Here is a 12,327-nt window from a genome sequence, read left to right on the forward strand (position 1 = left end):
AACTTCCTGGAAGAGTCTAAATAATTAAATAGGCTCTAAATATATGTTGATAGGATTATAGTTCTTTTTTGTTTGTTTCCCTGGAATTTCCAATTGCTGCTTGCTTCTCTTTTACCACTTTTTTCATATTTTATATCTCATTATCCTCTTAAGTTTCCTGGAGACTACTCTTTTTTAATTTTTTTATTATTATTTTTTTTGAGATGGAGTCTCACTCTGTCGCCAGGCTGGAATGTGCTGGTGCTATCTCAGCTCACTCCAACCTCTGCCTCCTGGGTTCAAGCAATTCTCCTGCCTCAGCCTCCCGAGTAGCTGGGATCACAGGTGTGCCACCACGCCCTACTAAGTTTTTGTATTTTTAGTAGAGACAGGGTTTCACCATGTTAGCTAGGATGGTCTCGATCTCCTGACCTCATGATCTCCCCATCTCAGCCTCCTGAAGTGCTGGGATTACAGGCATGAGCCACTGTACATGGCCTCCACTTAGTTTTTACCAGTCTGTGTTCTCTAATCTATACAATCATCTAAAAATAGAACATAGATTTTGAAATAATACAAGTTAAAAATTTAAATGAAACAGGCCAGGCATGGTGGCTCCCGTCTGTAATCCCAGCACTTTGGGAGGCCAAGGTGGGCGGACTGGCTGAAGTCAGGAGTTTGAGACCAACCTGATCAACATGGTGAAACCCCATCTCTAAAAATACAAAAATTAGCTGGGTGTGGTGGCATGCCCCTTTGTTCCAGCTACTCAGGAGGCTGAGTCAGAAGAATCGTTTGAACACAGGAGGCGGAGGTTGCAGTGAGCCAAGATTGTGCCACTTTGCTCAAGCCTCAAAGTAAATAAATAAATAAATGAAATGAATATTGCAGTGTGCTTTTTTACTAATGAAATTGACAGATATTGCCATTTTACGGAATTCTATCAGCCTTTTATTTTCATAGCTTAAATATTTTAACATCAAAATTAAATTGGAAATTTTAGAGAGTAAAATGTTAATTTTTGGATTTTTTTAAACAGATGAAGATGAAAAAGCCATATTAAATTTGGAGAATTCCAACAAAAGCCTCTCCGCTGAACTCAGAGAAGTTAAAAAGGACCTTCGTCGGTTACAAGAAAACTTAAAGATTTCGGAAGACATGAATTTACAATTTGAAAACTAACTGAATAAGACAATCAGTAATGGATGAAATCCACACTGTTCTCAAGAAGGTGAGAAATTTTGTACTTTTAACATTTTCATAGTTTTAAAAATCTAACTCTGGTGTTTTAAATGTATTTTCATGTTATTAAGCTCTTAGCAATTATTCTAAAAGCAAATAATGATAACATTCTGTCCTTACTGAGATTAGTCAAAAGTGATTCCCAGGCCAGACACAGTGGCTCATGCCTGTAATCCCAACGCTTTGGGAGGCCAAGGCAGGTGGATCAGCTAAGGTCAGGAGTTCAAGTCCAGCCTCGCCAACATGGTGAAACCCCATGTCTACCAAAAATACAAAAAAATTTAGCTGGACATGGTGGTGGGCCCTTGTAATCCTAGCTACCCGGAAGGCTGAAGCAGGGGAATCACTTGAATCTGGGAAGCAGAGGTTGCAGTGAGTCTAAATTGTACCATCGCACTCTAGTCTGGGCAACAGAGTGAGACCCCATCTTAAAAAAAATAAAGTGATTCCCAAAGGGTGTTGTTTTACTCAAACTTAGTTGGAATGTCAACATGATTTAAGTGTACAGACTTCTTGAAGCAAATTTCATTTATATTTCTTTTTTTTTTTTTTGAGACGGAGTCTGGCTCTGTCACCCAGGCTGGAGTGCAGTGGCGCGATCTCGGCTCACTGCAAGCTCCGCCTCCCAGGTTTACGCCATTCTCCTGTCTCAGCCTCCCAAGTAGCTGGGACTACAGGCGCCCGCCACCTCGCCCGGCTAGTTTTTTGTATTTTTTAGTAGAGACGGGGTTTCACCGTGTTAGCCAGGATGGTCTCGATCTCCTGACCTCGTGATCCGCCCGTCTCGGCCTCCCAAAGTGCTGGGATTACAGGCTTGAGCCACCGCGCCCGGCCTATATTTCTTTTTAATCCAGAGTATAAGTTTGCACTAAACCATACACTTCACTTCTCTGAGTTTTTGTTGCTGTTGTTGTTGCTGTTGTTGTTTTCTTTTGTTTTTTTGAGACAGGGTCTTGCTCTTTTGCCCAGGCTGGATTGTTAGTGGCGCTATCTTGGCTCACTGCAGCCTCTGCCTCCCAGGTTCACGTGATCCTACCATCTCAGCCTCTTCAGTAGCTGGGACTACAGGTGTGGTCCAACATACCCAGCTAATTTTTTTTATTTCCTATATAGATGGGGTTTCACCATCTTGCCCAGGTTGGTCTCCAACTGCTGGGCTAAGCAGCCTGACTATGTTGGTCTCTCAGAGTGCTGAGATTACAGGCATGAGCCACCACACCTGCCCCATTCACTGCATTTTTAGACCCCATTTATTCTCAGGCAGAATTGAGGTAAATGCTTTGTCACCATTAATTTTAAGAAATTAAAATTAATATAAATATATAAATACATAATATATAAATATATAAATACCAAATTGAATACCATTGTACTCTAATATCTAAGTGGCATTTAAGACAATCTAATAGAATGTATTTTTTCCTTCTCTATTGTCTTATAGAATAATGTAAAGAGTGAAGACAAATATCAAAAATCCAAGGAGAATGGTACAAGTGTATGATAAAATCCATGTAGTGATGAGGAATGGTGTTAAATAATATATAAAACTCATGATATAAGAATGTTTGAAGGTGGTGAATGTTTGATTTTAGCAGTATAAATGTCTTTCAGTTCAAATGATGTATAAAGTTTTATGAATGTGAGTATCTGCTTTTGAAAATTGCTTGTAATTCCTAGCCTTCAAATTATTAAACACTCCTTGAGTGAAATAATTTTGCGTTGCAAACTGTTTTAGGAAGAACTTTGTTATACTTTTAACTCCAATAAAATTCGTAAGTTTAATTGACTGTAGTATTCAATTACCAAATTTCTTTTATTGAAATGCATAGAAATTTTTAATTTTATATATAGAATTATTAGGTTTTAAAATTTTTAGTTCATCTGTCAAAATTTCAGTCAAAATCATAAAATAGCATGATGCTTAATTTTTGCAAGTTTTTGGAAACAATTTTTTTTTTTTACTCATCACCAAAAAATCCCATTTGATCAGTCTCTAAAAGCATTCATTAAAAATTCAGTTTAGGCCGGGCGTGGTGGCTCACGCCTGTAATCCCAGCACTTTGGGAGGCCGAGGCGGGCGGATCACGAGGTCAGGAGATTGAGACCATCCTGGCTAACACGGTGAAACCCCGTCTCTACTAAAAATACAAAAAATTAGCCAGGCGAGGTGGCGGGCGCCTGTAGTCCCAGCTACTCGGAGGCTGAGGCAGGAGAATGGCGTGAACCCAGGAGGCAGAGCTTGCAGTGAGCCAAGATGGTGCCACTGCACTCCAGCCTGGTGACAGAGCGAGACTCCGTCTCAAAAAAAAAAAAAAAAAAAAAAAAAAAAAAAAAAAAAAAAATTCAGTTTAGACTGGGCGCGGTGTCTCATGCCTGTAATCCCAGCATTTTGGGAAGCTGAGGCGGGTGGATCACCTGAGGCTAGGAGTCCAAGACCAACCTCGTCAACATGGTGAAACCCCATCTCTTCTGAAAATACAAAAATTCGCTGGGCATGGTGGTGGGTGCCTGTAATCCCAACTACTTGGGAGGCTGAGGCAGGAGAATCGCTTGAACCCAGGAGGCAGAGGTTGTAGTCACCCAAGATCACGCAACTCTACTCCAGCCTGGGCAATAAGAGTGAAACTCCATCTAAAAAAAAAAAAAAAAAAAATCAGTTTATCCAAAAGACAGTATATCAGAAAGAAAGAAGCAATAGAGAACTAGTATTGTTCTTGTATGCATTAGACTTTACATAATATTAGTTATCTTGATGTCAATGTTACTGCTTTCAATTAATTTTTCCACTTTCCCAGAATAACATCTACATTGCTTTTAATTTTGAGGGTTTTAAAAAAAAAAGCAGTAAATGTCAAATGTACAGTTTAGTACCAAGCCGGTAGATGTCAGTATGATGCCTTAAGTTAAGTCTTCTTTAATTAAAGATAATTTTTAAAAAATTAACCTGTGTACTTCCTTCAGAATTTTAGTGGATACATGAGACGACTTTACTGTAGAGTAAAAATGGTGGAAAATATGAGAGGTTCTCAACAGAGGGTGAATTTATCCCTTAGAGGACATTTGGCGGTGTCTAATGAGGTCTTTTTTGGTGTCACAATTGGGTGGGTGCTGCTGGCAGCTAGTTGGTAGAGGCCAAAGATACCACTAAACATCCTTTGTTGCAGAGGACAGTCCCCCACAACAAGGAATTATCCAGCCACAAATGTCAGTAGTGTCCAGTTTCAGAAACCCTGCTCTAAAGGAATGTAAAGTTAAATGACATTTTGTCTTCCAGGTTTTACCAGTGAAAATTTAATGAATCCATAAGAGATTATTAGGATTTTTGTATTTAAAATAACTTTTACTGGAATGTTTCACTGTCATATAAATATAGTTGTATTGGAGTTTTGTTTTTGATTTTTAAGATGGAGTCTCACTCTGTTGCTCAGGTTGGAGTGCAATGTCTTGATGTCAGCTCACTGCAACCTCTGCCTCCTGGGTTCAAGCAATTCCCCTGCCTTATCCTCCCAAGTAGCTGTGATTACAGGCATCTGCCACCATATTCCAGCTAATTTTCTATTAATGTAAGGATGAGATTTCACCAGGTTGGTCAGGCTGGTCTCCAACTCCTGATCTCAGGTCATCCACCCACCTTGGTCTCCCAAAGTGCTGGGATTACAGGCATGAGCCACTGTGCCCAGCCTAGAGTTTATTTCATTTTGTTTTATTTTATTTTGTTAGAATAATGGCTAGGGTTTCCAAATAGATTAATATGAAAATGGAAAGTGCCATTTATATGTGACCTAGGCTAAATAGAATTCACATGGCTGTTACTAGAAAACGGATTACAATACCTCAAATTCTTTTAGACCAATTTTTGTCTTAAGTTACTGTTTGTGGTCATATGGCTTGTTGATCTTCTCCAAAACCAGATCAGAGATTCATCTATAATTATTATATAATTATGAAATAAATATTTCCTTAATCTTTAAGGTGAGATGAAACAGTTGTTGAAAAAAAATTTTTTTTTCCTTCTTTCTTTCTTTTTGTTTTTTTGAGATAGAATCTCACTCTGTTCCCCAGGCTAGAGTGCAGTGGTGCCATCTAGGCTCACTACAATTTTTACCTCCCAAGTTCAAACAATTCTGGTGCCTCAGCCTCCTGAGTAGCTGGGATTAGAGGCATGCACCACCGCACCCAGCTAAGTTTTTTGTACTTTTAGTGGAGATGGGGTTTTGCCATGTTGGCCAGGCTGGTCTTGAACTAGCCTCAAGTGGTCCACCCACCATAACCTCCCAAAATGTTGGGATTACAGGCATGAGCCACCGTGCCTGGCCCACAAAGTGTTTTTTTTTCAAGGGATGATCTTGAAGATAAACTTTTAACTAAAAGACAGTAACGATAGTAAAAGACAGTAAGGATAGAGTTCCTTGGAAATATATTGTTAATAAGAAACATTATATAAAGTACATTTGTGAGGCTTTTTTTTCCTTCAGATAAATTTAAATCAGAATAAAATTGGGATGACAGAGAAAAAGACTGAATCTTTCAATCACATTGTTACTTAGGGGTAAATTTCTTATAAAATAATATCTTTGGAAGTAGAAATTGAGATGACTATGGAAAAAAGCAAGTTGCACACAGAAAAATTGATTTTGGTCAGGTACAGTGACTCACGCTTGTAATCCCAGCACTTTGGGAGGCCAAGGAGGGTGGATCATCTGAGGTCAGGAGTTTGGGACCAGCCTGGCCCACATGGTGAAACACCACTTCTACTAAAAATACAAAAAAAAATTAGCCAGGCATGGTGGCAGGCACCTGTAATCCTAGCCACTTGAGTGACTGAGGCAGGAGAATTGATTGAACCCAGGAGGCAGAGGTGGAAGTGAGCCGAGATCACGCCATAGCACTCCAGCCTGGGCAACAAGAGCGAAACCCCATCTCAAAAAAAAAAAAAAAAAAAAATTGATTTTAGAGAAAATGAGGGAAGAAGAACCTATTATTGCCTTTCCTAATTTGGGTATTCATTCAGAAGTAAAAAACAGTTTCTTTTTATATTCTTTCACCCGACATTGACCAAACCAAAAAATTTCTTCACATCGTAAACTAGGTCTGTGATAACATCTAATTTTCCTACCCTTTTTATGTTCTGGATGACTATTTTTATATTTCCAATTTGTGGTTTAGTCACTGTAGTAGGCCAATGCAGGAAATATAAGAATATAATATTTCTTATAGAACTAAGCCTGAATCTACCAAGACATGATGGCTCATGCCTGTAATTCCTACACTTTGGTTTGGGAGGCCAAGATGAGTGAATCAGCTGAGGTCAGGAGTTTGAGACCAGCCTGGCCAACATGGCAAAACCCTACCTACCAAAAATACAAAAAGTAGTTGGGTGTGGTGGTGGGTTCCTGTAATCCCAGCTACTTGGGAGGCTGAGGCAGGAGAATCACTTGAATCCAGGAGGTGCGGGTTGCAGTGAGCCAAGATCGTGCCACTCCAGACTAGGTGACAGACTGTGACTCCATCCCCCGACCCCCGCCAAAAAAAAAAAAAAGAAAGAAAGAAGCCGGAATCCTAGAAAATTACTCTTTTCTAAAAAGGAACACTGAAAACTTAAATTAACAAGAGGCTACAGTGATACTTAGGCTTTACATATTTATACTCTTCACTCTTCAAAATTTTCCGTAATATTCAACACACATCAATATGTGCATGATTCCTAACCGCTGCCTCTTGTGTAACTGCTTGGAATTAGAAATGACTTTCATTAACTTAGGAAGCAGTCTTTATTAAATAGCGACTATAGAATTCTACTATTGAGACAGAGTCTCTATACCCCAGGCCGGAGTGCAGTGGTGCAATCTCAGCTCACTGTAACCTTTGTCTGCCAGGCTCAGGTGATCCTCGCACCTCAGCCTCCTAAGTAGCTGGGACTACAGGATTGGCCCACCATACCTGGTTAATTTTTATAGTTTTTGTTGAGATGAGCGAGGTTTCACCATGTTGCCCAGGCTGGTCTCGAACTCCTGAGCTCAAGCCATCTGCCTGCCTCAGCCTCCCAAACTGCTCGGATTACAGGCGGGAGCCACTGCCCCGCCAACTTCTGCACTATCTACTTTGATTTTAACAGTTCTAAAACCTTAATCATAAGGTCTTATAGTTTGACTGAATATAGGTTTATAGATGAAGAAAAGAAGTATCTTAATCCTGCTACAAAACGCAAAAGTCATACCCTGAAGTGGCAAAGGAATGTAGTCCAACTGGAAGAGAGAACTCATGCGTCCATTTCTTTCAGTTAATCCGATGATGAACCACCATCGCAAGGGACACTGAACTCCTTGGTACAAATAATCACAGCATGTTTTTGTTGTTCATAAAATGTAATTTCAAAATCTAGTACCAGGCTATATAAAGCTGTGTTTTGAAGAAGCAAAGATCAGGCCTTAATCCTCTGAAAATATTCACCAATGCAAAACCATTAAATAAAAGTTTTGAAGATGATCCAAAGAATGTTACAAGATGTGTATCTTTAAGAATGTTTGAATATATATATTCATATATATATTCATATATATTCATATATATATATTCATATATATTCATATATATATATTTGGGGCTGGGCACAGTGGCTCATGCCTGTAATTCCAGCACTTTGGGAGGCCAAGGCGTGCAGATCACCTGAGGTCGGAGTTCCAGACCAGCCTGACCAACATGGAGAAACCCTGTCTCTACTAAAAATATAAAAATAATCAGGCGTGGTGGTGTGCGTGGTGGTGCATGCCTGTAATCCCAGCTACTCGAGAGGCTGAGGCAGGAGAATCACTTGAACCCAGGAGGCAGAGGTTGCAGTGAGCTGAGATCACACCATTGGACTCCAGCCTGGGCAACAAAACTAACAATAATAATATTAATAAACCTTAATGTCTATCTGTAACGTCGGTGAAAACACATGATCTTGGACGTGGGTCTAAAGACCATGGACACTCCCAAAAGACTCAGCTGTCAGACACCTTCTCTGTACTTCAGTTGAGACAAAAAGTGCCTTGTGGGCTACACAGTCTTAGCTGAAATCGAAAGAAGGAGCAGCAGGGATTACTGCCACAGTGACAGTGTGATTGTGTTGTGCCTTAATAAATGGTTGCTTCTTTCTGGTAAGAAAATTAGTATTAGCACTGGGCGTGGTGGCTCACCACGAAACTCCATCTCAAATAAATGAATAAATGAAAATCAGTTATATAGAAAGCAAAAAAAAAAAAAAAAAAAAAAAGACATTTTGGAAACTTCTAATTTTCTGCTCACCCTCTGTCTCCCAGACTGGAGTACAATGGTGTGATCTCGGCTCACTGCAACCTCCATCTCCCAGGTTCAAGCAATTCTCCTGCCTCAGCCTCCCAAGTAGCTGGGATTACAGGTGCCTGTCACCACACCTGGCTAGTTTTTTGTATTTTTAGTAGAGATAGAGTTTTGCCATATGGGCCAGGTTGGTCTCAAACTCCTGACCTCAGGTAATCTACCCACCTTGGCCTCCCAAAGTGCTGGGATTACAAGGGTGAGCCACCGTGCCCGGCCACAGAGTATGTTAAAGATGAATGAGTTTGCTTTAGAATATGGATGAAATTTATTGTAAATGTATTAGGGAATCTATTCATGCATATTCATGGCTACCAGGGATTAAAAGCATTTGGTAAAATCAGATAATGCTATTTGTACATAGCAAGTAGTAAAGATTTCCTTTTCTGGCCAGGCATGGTGGCTCACATCTGTAATCCCAGCACTTTGGGAGGCCAAGGCAAGTGGATCATTTGAGGTCAGGAGTTCGAGACCAGCCTGGCCAGCATGGTGAAACCCCATCTCTACTACAAATACACACACACACACACACACACACACAAAATTAGCCAGGTGTGGTGGTGCATGCCTGTAGTCCCAACTACCTGGGAGTCTGAGGCAGGAGAATGGCTTGATGCCGGAAGGCAGAGGTTGCACTGAGCCAAGATGGAGCCATTGCACTCCAGTCTGGGTGACAGAGCAAGAAAATTTACTTTTTTTGTTTGTTTGTTTGTTTGTTTGTTTGTTTAAGGTACCTAAATAGGTATTGTTGGCAATTCCAGAGGAAAATAATCGTATATTCATGCAGTGGTTGGCTGGGTCAAGGCCACATGAGTTTCTCTGATCCAGTTGATAAATGACCCTTGAGAGTCTTAGCTATAGATCTGGCTAGAATTGTCAAAAAAATATTACAATGGTTACTGTATGTTTTGTTAGGGATTTACGTGATATTGAAGGGCTTCCAGAGCACTCTGACGTTAACATACATAGAGTAGAACAGACACTCCTTCCCTACTTCTTTTGATGAAGACTCTTGCTAGCCCAGCATGCCCTTTATTTGTAATCAGTCATTTGCAGTCTACAAGTTAACACTGATGTGACTATGAAATTTTTTGTGGGTCTGAGATAATCTGAGGTTGTTTTCATTGTCAGAAATTATGTAAGTTTGCTCCTAGTGATGTAACATCCTATAGATTATGAATCAAAGAGGGCATCATCACATACCAGAAGCATGTAGGGATTTTAGGCAGAGGATTGAAATGTACACAGTAGGCTAAGTGCAGTGGCTCATGCCTGTAATCCCAGCATTTTGGGAGGCCGAGGTGGGTGGATCATGAGGTCAGGAGTTCCAGACCAGCCTGGCCAATATGGTGAAACCCCATCTGTACTAATAATACAAAAATTAGTCAGGCATGGTGGTACGTGCCTGTAGTCCCTGCTACTCAGGAGGCTGAGGCAGAAGAATTGCTTGAACTTGGCAGGTGGAGGTTCCGGTGAGCTGAGATTGTGCCACTGCACTCCAGCCTGGGCGACAGAGTAAGACTCCATCTCAAGAAAAAAAAACATGTACACAGTAATTAGAGGCATCATAAAAGGCTTTTGTAAAGGACTTGTAAGCTGCAGCACATTTCCTTGTTTGACTGCAATGCAACTGCTGTGCTATGGGTTATGGAAGGAAATTTTGCCCACTTTAATTCTTCCCACTATTTTTTTTTTTTTTTTTTTTGAGGCAGAGTTTTGCTATTGTCACCCAGGCTGGAGTGCAGTGGTGTGATCTCGGCTCACTGCAACCTCTGCCTCCCTTGTTCAAGCGATTCTCATGCCTCAGCCTCCTGAGTAGCTGGGATTACAGGTGCACACCACCATGAACAGTTAATTTTTGGTATTTTTAGTAGAGACGGGGTTTCATCATGTTGGCCAGGCTGGTCTCGAACTCCTCACCTCAGGTGATCCACTCACTTTTGCCTCCCATAGTGCAGGAATTTCAGGTGTGAGCCACCGTGCCCGACCTCTTCCCACTAATTTTATATTCAGATTATTTTGGAATTAAAAATATTGTGTAAGAACACAAATTATTTTTGTTAAATGAAGCTTAGTGAAATGGTGAGAATTTTTCAGGATTCAATATTAATATATTTTATTGCCCTATTATATATTTTTGTTTCTGTTTTTTATAAAAGAAAAAAGCTCCAAATTTGTGAGTGATTTACTCTTGTTTTATTTAATTATTATTATTATTATTCATTTTTTTGGGAGATAGTATCTGGCTATGTTACCCAGGCTGGAGTGCAGTGGCACAATCTCAATTCACTGCAACTGCCACCTCCTGGGCTCAAGTGATCCTCCCACCTCAGCCTCCTGCATAGCTGGGATTACAGGCACATGCCACCATGCCTAGCTAATTGTTTTTGTATTTTAGTAGAGACAGGGCTTCACCATGTTGCCCAGGCTGGTCTCAAACTCTCTGAGCTCACCCACCATGGCCTCCCCACCTGCTGGAATTACAGGCAGGAGCCACCACAACTGGCCCATGCCTGGCTAATCTTTCTATTTTGGGTAGAGACGGGGGTTTCCCCATATTGCCCAGGCTAGTCTGGAACTCCTGAGCTCAAGCAGTCTGACTGCCTCAGCCTCCCAAAGTGCTGAGATTACAGGTGTGAGCCATTGCACCCAGCCCCTACTTTATCTTTTATTAATAGGATGGGTGGGCCAGGCACAATGGCTGAAGCACTAGTCTGGATGTTGAGGCAGGAGGATCACTGGATCCCAGGAGATGGAGGCTTCAGTGAGCTGTCAGGGTCTCGCTCTGTTGCCCGGGCCAGAGTGCAGTGGCACAATCATGGCTCATGGCAGACTTGACCTGGATCTGGCGATCCTCCCACTTCTGCCTCCCAACATGTAGCCAAGAACTTACTGTCTAAACTGGGAACCTTTTGAGAGAAAAGAAAGGTGCCAAGAATAACTATGTCATAACACCAGATATAACCAGGAGGCAAACTGGAACATAGAGTTACTGCCTATTTGTCATTCATCTTGTGGATAATATTGACCTGCGTTTGGTGTTCACTAGTTAAAAAACAAGCCTCAGGCTTACACATGAATGAAGAATAAGTTTAGAGTCCAGAGTACTTTTGACATAAATTATACACTTGGTTTTTCTTGTGTGTATAGAGGGCACATTATGTCACCTAGTTGGGGTGCTACTTAAGTACTGAGTCAGCTCCTCATTAATGTTGGAGTCTGAATGTGATCATTATGCCTAATCTAAGGCAGGTTCTCAAGTGAGTATGTGTCTGAATCACCAGGTCTGGGTTAGGGCCTAAGAATTTGCATTCCTAACAAGTTCCCAGTGTTGCTGCTGCTATTGCTGGTCTAAGGGAACACACTTGGAGAACCTCCTAACTAAGCTGTTCTAATTAGGGAAAAATTAGAGCAGTTTTCCCTAGTTTAATACCTGATTTTTTAAATAGAGAAGAGTAAGTTGCCTTGGAGACACTAACTGAACCATTAAGACTTTTTCTTCAGGGATAGGTAATCCGGCATTGGGCTGGGCATGGTGGCTCACACCTCTCATCCCAGCACTTTGAGAGGCCAAGGAGCAGAATGCTTGAGTCCAGAAGTTCAAGCCCAGCCTGGGCAGCATGGTGAAACCCCGTCTTTACAAAAAATGCAAAAATTATCCAGGCGTGGTGGCAAGTGCATGCGGTCTCAGCTACTCAGAAAGCTGAGCTGGCAAGATCGCTTGAGCCTGGGCAGCTGAGGCTGTGGTGAGCCATGATCATGCCACCG

Source organism: Macaca nemestrina, unplaced genomic scaffold (genome assembly GCF_043159975.1).
Source record: "Macaca nemestrina isolate mMacNem1 unplaced genomic scaffold, mMacNem.hap1 Scaffold_46, whole genome shotgun sequence".
In the NCBI taxonomy this organism is placed as follows: domain Eukaryota; kingdom Metazoa; phylum Chordata; class Mammalia; order Primates; family Cercopithecidae; genus Macaca; species Macaca nemestrina.